The sequence below is a fragment of the Aplidium turbinatum genome, chromosome 2 (assembly GCF_918807975.1).
Source record: "Aplidium turbinatum chromosome 2, kaAplTurb1.1, whole genome shotgun sequence".
Taxonomy (NCBI): Eukaryota; Metazoa; Chordata; class Ascidiacea; order Aplousobranchia; family Polyclinidae; genus Aplidium; species Aplidium turbinatum.
In genome coordinates, this window is record NC_137473.1 from 46,526,674 (window position 1) to 46,542,079 (window position 15,406).

Genomic DNA, 15,406 nt, shown 5'->3' on the forward strand with positions numbered 1-15,406 from the left:
TAATTTATATTATGCCTTAGAGGAGATTTGGGAGTTTTTTTGAATGTCGTTATTTGAAAACCAAACAAATAGTTAGTTCAAAATTAAATCATTTAAACAATTTTTTAAAGAGGGTTGAAAGCATGACCCAAAGCCCAGGACTGTTGAGAGGATAGTTTGGACTCTGTACCAATGAGATCCTCAAGCCTCAAATCATGGTGGCCTATATAAGAGGTCTTGACAACGCTCATGCTGTTGTCTGGACTGGAGGCTGATTGTCAGGATTTTGCTGTCTGGCGTTTATCTCGGATAATTTGATATCTTGAAGCAAAACCAAGCAGCACTGAGTTGCACACAAGCTGAAGTGTAATGTGGCCTTTCTACTAAGCTTTCTTGCACATAAACCACACTTCATCAGGCAAAAGAACGCATCTCATAACTGAATGATTTTACAATAATTATCAGTTGAGAACCAGCCAAAAATAAATGCTGTTGACAGCGGTAGCACACAAACATCAATATTCATTAACAAGGCACAATTATCATCAACATAACGTTATTGTTGGATCTAATCTACCTTGCTTGAAAATCAACGAATATGTGAAGTTAACCTCATATGTTCCAACGTATACTTCGATTTTTCCAACTCACTCGGCGTATGTGCACTTGCAGCTACAGTATAATTATGCTTCCTAGTATATTTTTACACTTTTCAGACTTTAACAATCATTGAAATAAACTCTAGTTTTTTACTCAAATATATAGCACTGAAGCAAATTTAGCATCACTAGGCCAGTGCTTTCTGCACACAACTGTATGCTTCGTCACATTCAAGTTTGCTCGTGGGATAACTTTATTCCATTTAAGACGTTCCTGCTCATTTTTCGGAAACCTATAGACTGATAATTTTGATAAGCTTGAATCATAGTTTCCTTTACACAGTGGAACACAGCACTTTAATGGCATGATTAACTTGACACTAACAAGCAGCAACTGTAGCAGTGGTGGGCTCCTGTACTGTAGTTAGCTGAACGAATATTATTATTATTATTTTATTATTTATTTGCGTCAGACGAAGTTGTCTATATCTAAAAACAAAAACAACGAAATAATACACAAACTGCAAATGCACAAAGGTCATAGAGAGCCACTTTGGATGCCGTCGATGTAACATTTCACTAAATGGGCTATCTACTGTTACAAATTTATATACAATGAGCGTTGGAAGAATTGAAAGTATTCAGAACGATAAAAACAATCAGATGACATCAGGTCTGATATAAAGCGATTTGAGGAGTGAATGCAACGGTTGATAAACGAAAACATGTTTTTCCTCAATAAAGCATCAAACGTTATATTATACATCACTTGATATTCATGGGCACTGACATAAGTGACATAACGAGGTAAGTTGTGCAATATTCTAAAAGAATTATTGTAATCGTTTTATACTAGAAGATCTAAACTTGTTCCACAACTGGGATGCGTAAAAGGACATACAATAAGAGCGAAATACAATGTTTTTTACAGTGGGTGAGCATTTAGCGAAGTGAAATTTTGCATTATTTGCAGCACAGTACTGAGAGCGTACCTGCCTTGAAATATCATTTTCATCTGAGAGAGAACTCTCAATAAATACACCCAGGTATTTTATAGAGTCCGTGAACACAATTTCAGATTTACCTAGATGTAGCAGAGGAGCACGTGAAAGATAAAAGTTTTTTGGGGAAAATAACATAGCCTACCAATATGTTTCTCGGCAGCCGATTTGTAGCAAGAATTGACAGCAAATGACTTTTTAGAATTGAAAGTAATTTCAGGTTCAACAGCATACTTGTGGCAAACATCTAACAAATTTTGTAAGCCACACAAACTAGGCGAGATGCAGCAAATGTCATCAGCAAACATAATATGATTTAGACAAAATTGCCAACATAGCAACCAACTTTTGTTTTATTGAGCTCATAAGAAAGCTGATCAATATATACTGCAAAAAGGTAGGGGCTTAACACCCCACCTTGTCTGACTCCATTGGACACATTAAATGATTGGGACAGGTGACCTCCCCACCTCACTTGCATGGTTTGTTTACTACACCAGTATTTCAATAAGCGAACAAAATACATAGGCACGTTGCGTGTGATAAGCGTTTTAAACGATAAATGATGATTGACTTTGTCGAAGGCTTTTGAAGCATCCAAAAAAAAAGCATATACAGGAGTGTCATGACTAATATAAGAGGACACTGCTTGTTTTAATAAGAAAACACTCATGGCAGTACTATGGCCAGACTTAAACCCAAATTGATTGTCACTAGTATTCAAAAAAGGCAATAGATGATTCAAAATAAAACGTTCAAACAGTTTTGAGATTACTGTAGCTACAGCAATAGGTCTATAGTTTTGTTTGTTTGTTTGTTTGTTTGGTTTATCTTTATCCTGCATTGCGGGAAAGCGGACTTGAGCGCTATGCATCGATGTACGCCTTCCAACGTACACCTGACCCACGCTGCAGCCGACGGCAATGTCTGTTTCCGGTTGTCTACTCTACTTATGACTTAAATTTGGTACTACCCATTACTCGAAATCGATCACTGGGTAGAGGCAATTATCGTAAAGTTTCTTGCCCAGAGAAACAACAGCAAGTGCGGGTGGCTGGAGTCGAACATGCAGGCTCTCGACTGCGAGCCCAACGCGCTAACCACTCGGCCACTGCTGCCGAGTTACCTGAATCTTGAATGTCGCCATTCAAATTCTTTACAATTGGGACTAGAACAGTGTCCAAGCAAGAATTTGGTACAAACACCATGACTAAGACACATATTAAAAAGTACACTAATATAAAAACGAATAGAATAATCAGCATTAACAAGATGTTCAGCTGAAATTTTAATAGCACCAGCAGCTCGATTTAATAGCAGTTTGGCAAGCAAGGGACCAACTGTGTCCATGTTGCAACGAAATATTGAAAGATTATGATATTTATCCTTAGAAGAAATATACGAGTTAACAAATTCTTTTTCAGTGTTGCTTTTGCTGGAATTTAGCAAGGAGCTGAAATGATGCTTCCACATTTCAGCAATAGCTTCAGGACCTTTTGCTCCATCAACATTTATAGGAAGAGAACTATTTTTGCAAGTAGATTTTTTTACCTTCTGCCAAAATAACTTTTGTGAGCTGTCCAAGTTGAGTGCTGAGGCAAGTGCATTAGCTCTATGTTGTTCAGAGGCATTTTTACAACGGCGAAAGGCTTTTTTAAACTCCTTTCATTTATTCTGCATCAACTCATACAGATAACCATTCCGTTATTTCCCATTTTTCACCCACATGATGTAAGTTTCTCTGGCAATGGAATGAGCCTGCTTAACTTCATTATTCCAACCAGGGACAGAAAATTTATTGCATTTCTTCTTATCAACTTATTATACTGTATTTGTTTTACTGTAGGTTTACAACTAAAGGTAAAACAGTCATTATAGGCCAACTACTGACATAGGTGTAGGTAGCAAACAAAATTTTGGAGAGAGACTCACTTACCAAGATTTTAGCATACAAGACAGTTATTCAAAACTGAACAATGCAGAAAGGAATACCATACAACATCATATAGTTGCTTCTGTGCATTTTATAGTGCAAACCAACCTATTTCATATCTAAAACTCCAAACAAACCAGCTTTTCTACAGTTTTAGTAGGGTGCAACTTAGACCTACCATTATACTTGTGCAAGCTAGTATGTGAAACCTACTTGACTGCACACAAGGCTATTGGGGCAAATCATCATCTACAGAAATGTTTTTACACAACACTAGGACGCAATACTTTGTAAGCAACACTGCTTTTGCTTTACACAGTACCTTGTACTTGCACTGCTCACAAGTTTACTACGCTCTAAACGTACGATACTCGCACTGCAGCTCCAGCCGCGATTTAAAATCAGCCGCCAGTCGAAGAAATCTCTCAAGCGTTGACATGACCTTTTACTAGAGGTCACCATACCTCAAATCAAGATAATTCTAAGACAAACGAGCTACATCCAAAGAATGCGTGGTGGCTTCTTCGAAATCCCGGGACCCATGGAAAGTTACGAGCTCGGGTCCAAAAGTACCCCCTGGACCCCTCTGTCAACACTACTGCCAATGCCCAACCCTTGCATACGTCACTAGCTACAGCATTTTTTTTAGTAGTTGAACGTGTGTCAGCAAAACACATAAATGTCTTCACTTCAGTGTCTGTCAAGCCCCCATCACGATTACATTTAAAATTATGCTTGATATAATAACAAGATTAATTACTTTTGTAAGATCAAATTTGCGAAAACACTCTATGAATGCTTTCTTAAAGTTAATAAATATAAGATAACGCACCATCGTGTTTGAGGCAGATGAAGGAGTTGAACCTGAAATTAATTGTTTGGAATTAATCTTAGATTCGGATGTGAGACTGATCGTATACCATCACACTATGCAGGATTAGTTTCATCCGCCTTATTTTGCCATCAAAAGCTTAATTTATTTTATTAATTGTTTTGAAAAGGGGTAAAAGTGAATCCCATAGGCTACTTGATCCCAGCATTGGGGGATGAGATAAGGTTCTCATTATACAGGTACTAAGCCTTTGGCACCAACGAGAACCAGGGCCTCCGAGAGAAATCATGACTGGTCAGGAAACAATATGAAAAGTGGGCCCAATTTTTCAGCAAAAATACAAGTACCGGTAACGAATTTGTATCATGCGTTGCATCATATGTCTTACACTTGGCTACTTTCCTCATCCTGAAATTGAATTTGTTTAAAGTTTCGATTTTAAACAACGTGTATATCTATATGAAAAAACTTCTTTCAATAATTATGAAAATCACTCGACTACACTTGCAGCAAAATTGCCATTGTTGCTCAATATTGCCTTTGGCCACGGCCGTTGAGAGGAGAATTTAGGTCCCATACCAAAACGATTTTCCGGCCCCAAATAAAGATACTTCCCAGAAAAATGCACCATCTCCAAAGAATGCAGTATAGTTTGTTTAAACTCTCTACAGTGTTAAAGCAGTGCGGGCGTGTTTGCTGATGAATACTTGTTTGTTCGTTGTGTGGAATCCTGTAAGAGCCGCTTTTGGGTCGGTGATAACGTCTCCTCCCTTGACAAATCTGCGTCACTGCGTCTGCGTTGGTTCCAGACATGTTGTGAATCGAAATTGCTATAGGTGGTAATTTTAGTATAACCTACAGTAGATAAAGGAAAAATTGTAAACAGACAATGCGGGCAATGAAAATAGCTCAACAAAGCATTCAATCCATTCCGAACCTTTTGCCATCCAAAGTTACGGATCACAGCATCAAATAATAAAGATTTTGCAAGGTCTAATTTGATGCACAACATGCATAAACTGTTCACTCGGTTTTGAGTCGTGGTGGTGCGTAAACAAATCTTACAAATTTTTGTGTGCTAAATCCACGTTTTCAATTCGCAACCGTTGGAGGTACTGGTTTAGGTAACAAATTTTCAAAGCAACAAAAATACTTGAAAAAGTGTTTCGAAAGTTGCAATCAATGATTTCCTTAAGTGGATATCATGGTGTGATGCGTTCCGGTTTGCAGCTCAAGTTTTCTGGGTAGCTTTCTTTCAAAAGTAGCCTACCAACTTATCCAAAATGTCATGGTTGTAGGCCTACAACTTGTATAAATTTGTTCCAGCATGCCTACAACTACACATCAGACATACATCAGATATTTCCATAGGACTTCAAACTTATCGATGATATCTGAGTTTGTTGATACATTTGTGAATAAACTAGGCCTACTAACAGCTAGCGAATCCTTTGCAACATAGCGTACAGTAGAATAAATTTCGTTTGTAAGATTGAGCTGGTGAAGCGGAGTTGTTGGAGCGTTCTGTCCCAAGAAAAATATATTTTTTTTAATTCATAGTTCCTACAACAACTTAAGCTTGCGAGTAGCCTACTTTCCAGCTTTCTGTAACTTTGATTACATCTTCCTTTAACTTCATTAAATTCATCAGCTTATTGCCCATTCGTCGTCGTCGTGTGAGCCTCCTCTGGGGCCGAAAAACATTAAACAGTTCTTTATCGCTGCATAAATAGGTTAGTAGAGTGAATCTCGCTTAGGACTGTAATCTAGGCTACATAATGCAGAGAAGCACAGGTTTGAAACTGCTCAAGTAGGCTGCTTGGAAATGGTATAGCTTTTTTTAGAATTTCCTATCTGGCTTGGCTGCAATTGATAATGACATACAGTAAGCTTAATCGATCAATTACACTACCGGTACCGGTACTTAAAAATGGTATAATATTTAGACAACAGTGCACACCATGAACTTCAACTCTAGTGCATTTAAGCAATGACATCCATAAGCAGAAAATAGGCAAGAAGGGTTTACTTTCTTCAATCTTGCTTGGACACTTTTCCAAATATGTTGGATCCATTATCGTATGCCTGGCAAACGCAGTTTTCATGTCAAGGTACAGTTGGTCAAGCAAACATAATAACCTGCACGCTTAGGCAAAGCAGCACTAGTTTTCAAGTTAGAACAACATAACAATGATCGAAAAATACTTGTAAAGTTGTAACTACGCATTTCATTCAAAATTTGTTTACTTTTAGGTTGATAAATTTTTATTTTAGTAGTAAAAATGGGCCCCCCTCAAAAGGGACAAAACGAAAAACTACTCGTTTTTCCTTTACAATTTTATGCTAGGAGGGAAAGTAGCCCGACTTCCCCCCCCTCTCGGAGCCACTGACGAGAACAGGGTGGCCAGTTCCTTTCTCTCGGGCGCCTTTCTTTCAGCAACTACACCTACCCAATTTATTACGTCCTGGGTAGAAGTGAGTGGTATTTTTCACAAACCAGCTGAAGCTAGGAGTCGAACCAGGATTGTATGATAAGAAAGCGAACGTCTTATCCGCTGCGCCAGCCCACCGCGCTGTTTTGAAAAGAGAAACATACAGTAATTGTCAAATCAAAGTGAAGTTTTCGTCTGATAGCAAAGAAACAGATAATGACGTTTGATAAGAATTCAAAAAAGCATCTTTAGACATGAGTTTGATTTTGTAGGGTTCAATTCCACGTTTTTCTATAAAACTTTGAGTTTGTGGTCTTGGCTCAGGGATATGTCTTGGCTATTACAAAATCAGCTGCCGGTAACTCATGTGCATTCGCTGCGTGTTTATGTTTCCTGAAAAACGTTAATTTTGCTTTCAGGAAAGTTCATTTCTTCAGGAGTAGTTTTCACTTAGTCTAAGTAAAGTTTTTTTAAGCTATTTTTCATTTCTGGTGTTGTGTTTATTATTTTGAATTTTCGAGGTATGATGGCATTTGTCTTTAATTATTCGTAGCTGTAGGCTAGTAGGCTATGTTACGCATATGCAAATCTTCATTCTGTATGTTCGTTAGAATCACCTTGTCTTTTTTTTTCCGCATAGGCATTAGGCACAGTTGCAGATTTTCATACATCCATTTTATACTTCTATATATTGGAAGTAAAAATATGCGTTTTCGATTGCTAATTTTACACTAGGCTACTTACCATCGTTTAAATACAGTTGCTGTATTCACTGTTGAGTGAGAATTTAGTTTTATGAAAGTCACTTGTGGGCGTGTGTGAGCTTGTTCTTGAAAAATAAGGTGGAGGTTTTCAACAATTTAGTTTGGTTGGTTTTTGAATCTTTATCCTCTGATTGACAAAGCTTTTGATAGGTTATTCCTGATAGTGTCGCATACTTGTAGTGGCTTTTGACGCAGGGCCTGTTACTGAGATTGGTAAAGTGAAGTTTTCTGATTGATAAAGTGTTGTTGCTAAAAAATTATTCCATTAGGTGCCGTTAAATGCAGAGCACACCACAAGAGTCGAACCAGCGTCCCGTGATCTTGCAGCTTCTTTGTTCGTAAGTCAGGCGCTTAACTAGGTGAGCTATGGGGACGGATGAATGAAACGCACAGATAAAATAACAACGAACATTGAAACATTTCATTTTGTTACCACACTTAGGTATATTTTACTTGAAAAAAGTTCTATTTTGTTTGGTTTAAACTACAAACCAAACAATTTAATACTTATTCAGCACAAAATGTCTGGAAACTTTGAAAAATTGTACTTCGTTTTGATGCTAAATTTGTTGTCTTGATTTCGTTTCGAAACATTGTTTTAAAAGTTTGTCTCGTTTCGACCAAAAAAAAAAATTGTTTAAAACAGCCATTGTCAAAAATGAAGGGTTTGTATAATAAAGATTTTGTATAAACCCTTCTTAATAATTTCCACTCTCACCTAGCACATAACTTTCGTTACACCACTGCTCCAAGGTATCAGCAAAGAATTAGAATTAATGTTCTGACGACATGGATGTGATATGAAACAAAAACAATAACATCAGAAAATAACCAGAAAATAACATCAGAAAATAACCTCAGCAGCAGTGGCCGAGTGGTTAGCGCGTTGGGCTCGCAGTCCGACTGCCTGACAGTCCGACAGTCCGACCGCCTGCATGTTCGACTCCAGCCACCCGCACTTGCTGTTGTTTCTCTGGGCAAGAAACTTTACGATAATTGCCTCTACCCAGTGATCGATTTCGAGTAATGGGTAGTACCAAATTTAAGTCATAAATAGAGTAGACAACCGGAAACAGACATTGCAGTCGGCTGCAGCGTGGGTCAGGTGTATGTCGGAAGGCGTACACCGATGCATAGCGCTCAAATCCGCTTTCCCGCAATGCAGGATAAAGACAAAAAAACAAACAAACAAAACCTTTCATTCAGTTTCAGGTTAACACGTGAAACATCAGCAGTCAGTCTGTTTCTATATCTGTAAATAAGATGTAAAAATTGCTTGTAGATTAGCTTGCATGATACTCTCACCAAGTTAGTCAACTTAGAATAGTGCATCATTTGTCTTGGTTAGTTTTCAAACTTGTTCAGGTATAATTACTGAAACAATATTTGTTAAATCTATACTGTCTGGTATTATGGTATTATCCAAGCATACAGATTGGCTTTTTGCACTGTGTTATACATACAAAAAAAGTTGAACAACACGACATGATTAGAAAAAACTATCAGAATAAAATGCGATATTTCTTATAGCAAGAAGAAGCACGTGTTTCTCGTAGACGAGTTGTATGCCTGGGGCACCGGCTTTAGACTTGGTCTTTCTCTGGGGTATCTTTTTGATGAGTCGCAGACTCTGCGAAAACTTTCAAAGCACGACAAGATGTCAAGTCTGTCATGATGGATCGATTATATTGATAACATACCAACCTATATGCTGTAGTGATCGCTCTTTTGATATGATGAGAGATTCTTGTACTACGGGTTACGAAAGCACCTGCTATAGAAAAAGATGTATCAAATAAAAAAATAGCTGAATGTTTTTTCAGCCACAGTACTATTGGTGACTAGTTGAATAGTGAACCAATAACGCTTGTTAGATAAATCTACTTAAAAAATTGCTAAATCACATATGTTTAGTTTTTAACTCATCAATGAGACAGTGTTTGAAAAATTTTATGCTATTAAAAGCAATGAAGTTGCAGCATGAAAAAATTTAAATTTACCAAATAAGTTACCAGTATTGTTGCGCAAAACCATCAATTTATCTGACATTACAGTATTAGTTATCTTTTAAGTGCAATGCTTATTAAAATTTGTAATTTACAAAGTATCTAGGTTGTAATTTCTACAGTGCTGAATGGTCTAAATTTATCAACACCATTACATTGATAAATCGGTTATTTATAGCCGTATCCAGGCGTTTGCTTGGTTGGTGAGTTGATTCCAGACATAAAACAAAACTAATTTGCTAATACCAATCTTATTCTTAGGGCCGTTGAGAAAATAATTTTGGTCCAGTTCCAATAACATCCTGAGGGCTTCCAAGCCAAGACACTTCTAAGACAAATGAACTAGGCCTATATCCAAACAATACGCAGTGGCTTTTTCAAGTTCTCGATCCCCTTCGAAAAGTTACAGGCCCTTAAAATTGTTCCGGGTCCAAACGTACTCTATATGGACTCCTCTGTCTTATCGCCTTATTGTTTTTGAACTAGCATACTTTGCATTAGGTGGCGACAAAATTAGTTTTACTTATTCGTCCTTATTTTGTAAAATTTCTATTGCAAACCTATAGTAGGCTATAGAGAATATAGAATTGAACTATGTTTAGATACACAACCCGAGCAAAATCTCAGGTTTCTTGATGTTCTACTTATGGCTAGCACAGTGAATAATGCAGCCAAACATGAAATTTTCTGTAAATGATAGGCTACCATAGAAGTACAAAACATGGAAAAAGTGAACGTAACTATAAAAAACAACAGTCAAACAAATGTTATAAGAAAATAAGTACCGTAACAAAATGAAAAATATCTTAAATATATTATTATTAAAATCAATAGCATCACAAAACGCAGCAGAATATAACCTACTTTTTATCCTTTTGCCCTGATTTATTGCCCTGATTCAACGAGTTAATTTGCAGATGATTAAAAGTGTTGAAGTTTGACTTTTTACTTGTGATTACTTTTTCAAAGTTTGTCAGAAAACATAAAAGTATTCAGAGTTGCCAGATAATCCTCGCTAGAGGAATTTTGACAGTATTATAGTTTAGAATTCGGACATTTTGAGACAATGCAAACGGTTTTATTTATGGTCCAACACTTTACTGGTATCACAGGAAATTAAACGTTTGCACTAAAAAAACCGCTGAAATGACTAGCTAGCCGTCGGACACAGTATATAAAATTAGGCAAATTTATGTTTTTGTTTTTTTTTGTTCAAATTTTAGGCCACCTGGCAACTTTGTTTCTATAGTTAACTTTATGGTTTAGTGCGGCACGCACGAAAAACCTTAAATGTCAAATGTTATATAAAATTAAAGTTATATAACAAAAAGCGTAATGTTATTTATATTTGCCAAAAAAGATTCAAAGATTGTAAAATAGCCTATAGCATGTAAATTTGTAACTGGAAATTTAAGGACTTACGCAAGAGCATAAAAGACATGTTGCACAACGTGCTCGAAATATATTTGTGCTCTATGAAAATGCATGAACTTTACGAATTATATAACCTACTTCCAAGAAACTAGAGATTGAAGGCTCACATTACGCATAGAGCAAGTAAGAAAACAACCGGAAAGTTTACCTATTGGATGTTTTTTTTCATGTTAAGTTAAAGAGGAGAAACTTCCGTATTAAAAAAAATAGTAGCCAATTGGTTTGATGACCAATACAAAAACATGCAACCTGAAAAGAAAGATCTATTCAATTAAATTAAAAAATATTTTAAGTTTCTTCTCACAACTTGGTGGCTTGGTGTTTGTCAAATTACTCGGGTTAGGAAAACTTAAAACGTTTTACTGTAAAAGATTTCAACAACGCATAATTTAGTATAAGATTAAAATATGTCACATTTAAGCAAGATTTCTGATGGTAAATAAACACAGCATTATACATATCGCTATTGAAGCAACTAAAGTAAACTTCTCTACCGACTTGGATGTTGATGAAAACTTTATTTTAAAGGTTCGTCTTGTTCAGAAAGTTCTTTTGAAATACAGCCGAATTAAATTAATATTTTTATTTGAACGAGAATCAATACAAACAATAGTTAAAAGTTGCAGCAAAAATGGTTTGATGCAAGTAGGCTATACTCAGGGGCGTTGACAGGGAGGTCTAGGTGGTACTTTTGGACCCGGGCCCGGAAAATTTAAGGGGCCTGGATTTAAAAAATTCCCCGTGACTTCAAACATTACCAAGATCTTAATATAATCAGATTTAAAGGAATTGCCATCAGAGGTTAAAACAACCCTTTCAGCCGTCAGATGGTAAAGTACCGGCCCCCTTCTGGGTACCGGGCCCACTTCAGCTTTCTGGGGGTAAAATAGCCACTTCTGCCAGACTGCTACCAAACAATAAAATAAGAATTTAGTCTGTGATTTCCCTAACCACGAATATTACCCGAAACACGAATTTCAAAATGAACAGGCTAATATTAGTTCAAACTCAAAAACTGAAATGGCACAGGTAAGAAGATTACTATCCCTATTTCTGCACTAAAAATTTGACCAAAACCGCTTTTCAGATTGCAGCAATCAGCAAATGTTTGACCTAGGCCCAAACACCTTTCCCAAATCAAATTGAAAACTTTCTGACCGTCTGCAGTGCTGTAAATTCTCTTCTGGTGAGCCTAGAATGACCAGTGAAACATCAATAGAAGTAATACTCTAGCGCCATGTGACAAATAAAAGTTCAAAAAAGCAACCGCTAGATAGAGATAGAACCGGTAGCCTAAGTTTTGAGGTTCAAGAAATTTTAAGATTGCGCAAGATTTGTTAAATGACCATGCTTAAACGACATCAGTGAAAGTTTCCACACAACCTTTATATTCATAACTTTGTCGATGAAGGGGGCCCGAAAATAAATAGGTACCGGGCCCGAAAAATCCTGTCAACGGCCCTGGCTATACTAGCCTGCATCAAGGCTAACCCAAGGGTCTTAAAGGGATACTAAAGGAAAAACCTGACTTGGCAATTTTCCACGTTCTTTCTGTTTAACATGCTACCATAAAACGATTTTCAATAAAATTTTTCCCCATTGCGGTCTGACCACCATTGCTCGCGTGCTTTTGTCAGAGCTTTCAAAACGAGATTGGGCTTGAGCAGCAAAGCGTGCGACTGTACAGTCTGCGTCACTAGAGACTAGCAATCAGCTGATCTCGCAATAATTGTTACTGCGGGCGATTTGACTGTAGGCTATGTATGTATGTATGTACATCAAAACATCAGACAGTTTGCTCAAAACATCAGATGTGGTAACATGGCTTTTGTTATTGCTGTCTTTTGTGACGTATTCTCGAGCAGTGTTTGCACTTTTGGTTATTTTGAAAAAAATGAAAATAAATGAAACATTGGACTTTGGGCCTTGCCAGCGCCATTGAAAACAATTTTTTTTCCGTAATTTGTCTTGAAATGTATTCTTGAATGGTCAGTTTACGCACTTTAATGCTTAATTGCGGTTTGAAATTTTCATTTAGTAGGCCTTTTAAACTCAATTTGTTCTGAAGACCAAACCAAAACCTTCAATTAACACGAAACTAGCAACATTCTAGCCTAAATTATATTTTAACTAAAACAATGTATTTCAAGATACACCGGATGTTTTTGTTCTAACTGTTGTAGGCTACATAGAGACTTGCATCGTCCCACAGCACAATATTGGTTTGAATTCATCAGAAGAAACCAATCACAGCGCGGCTTGCGATTGTTCACGCGTGAGCCGTGATTCTAATACAGATTTCTTGGCTTTCATAAATGAAAAAAGTATCGATCACATGTAGCCTATATGATATGCTTTCAAGTTCCAAACAATGTAATTATTTCTCACTGTAGAATAACCTCTAAAACCTTTCATGTGAAACAAATGCGCTGAATTTCGGAATCGCTACGTGTTTCTGCTTTAAAATAGTATCACATTAAAGTTCTTCTTACTTCTTGTGTAGTTCCTTGACAACATCGCCCATTTTCAGAACAAACGGCATTGAAAAAACTTGAAATTTGAGTGATACTAGTCTATTTCAAGATTTGCAATGCTGTTGAAGTAAATTTGACTACGGTTTTGCATATTCTTTAAAATATTTGAGTTGAAGTTTTTTTTTGTAAAACTGCAAAGTTTAAAAATAAAACAAACTGCGATCTTCATTATCATCATTATTATTATCTTCATTATTATTATCTTCATTATTATTATCTAGTAAGTTGAGAAGGAGCGGTCTTCCAGGCGTCAGCACTACCAGACTACTCACTATAGAACAGCGAGCATTGTGTTTCGCTAACCATACCGGTGTATATAGCCTCCACACTAGCCATCAAGACTTTTCCGAGAAACACATATTATCTAGTAACCTAGTTCAACTATAAAAGATTTCACATGGCAGTGCCAGTCTTTGGGGTGTGCGAACCGTGCGATCGCACAGGGCCCGCAAATTAGGGGTCCCGCAATTTTCTTAGAAAATACAATAATTTTTGTCATTTTTAATGGAACAAATTTGATTTAATTTGCAAGAAATTAGGCCTACCGGTATCCTTAAACATAGGCGTAGGAGCTAGGGGTGCAGGGAATATAACCGCAACCCCCAAACTTTTCAATTAGTCGAAAATTCGGGCAAATTGAATAAAAGTTTGAGAAAGAACTTTCAGCATGTTTCAAAAATTTTATTACGGTTGAACTTATTTTTGATTGTTTGCTCAAATAATGGTAATGTAAATGTCAAATAAAAAAAAGCAAACATTTTTGTAGAAATCACAAAACAGTATTGTGAATAAAATTGAATGATTTTTTATCATACTTCAACATAATTTATATACGATGTTGACTAATTCATTATGACTAACACAGAAATTTTGTGTTTTTGATCTATCTTCATTCATGCTTTTTATGCATATTTATGTAACCAAGTAAAATTAAACCAATTTTCGTAAAAAAATTGAATCATTGTCATGGGAGCCCGCAAAGCATATTCCGCACAGGGCCCGCAATACCCTAAGACCGGCACTGCACATGGTCACACATTTGTGTAAATTTAGCTTTTTTACCTTGAAATTTTAAGGTCAGTTCGTTCTAGAGTTGCGCAATATCTGTTAGAAAAGCAAGATTGCGCAATATCTGTTAGAAAAGCAAGATTGCGCAATATCTGTTAGAAAAGCAAGATTGCGTAAAATCGTAAAACCAGCCAACAAAGAAACTGCAGCAGTTTTCATTCACTTAATAAACAAAAATTTAAAGAACTCTATTTGGCCTCAGAATATTACAAAACATGAGGCGGTTACAGAGATACCAATCAATAAGGCCTATTTGAAAGTTTAAAGTGCCATGTGGATCGTTTAAAAATGTTCTCACAGGCCGCGTACTTGAGACCGTTGGCTCAGCTTATCCAATTGAAATTCTGGAAAGAAGTGTGTGCGGAAAAAATTTCAACTTTTTGAATCGTGTCTCTCTATATATCATAAAGCAAGATGCATGCTGTACATACTACATTATTTTGCAAGTGAATTTGATTTACTATAAAACCACTCCAACAGTTCACACACTGGATAAATCCTTCACTTTCGGATATTGCAGAGAGAGAGGAAAAGGGGACAATGCAGTTGTTTTGTGACGCAAAGCCATTTTGAAAGAGCATAAATACATCAGTATCACTGACAACACGTTAACTACCGCAGACTTCCTATAAAAAGTAGCCAATGCTGTCACACACAGCTTGAATTACGCCCCGTAGCACAACGCAATAAAAGTTAAATTTCAAATCGTTATAATAGCTGCAGGCCTGCAGCGTATTTTAAAACATGCAATTTTAGCAAATCCTCTCGAATTATACACTACAATAAAAGAAAAAATAAAGAAATTCAATAAATATTTTACCAAA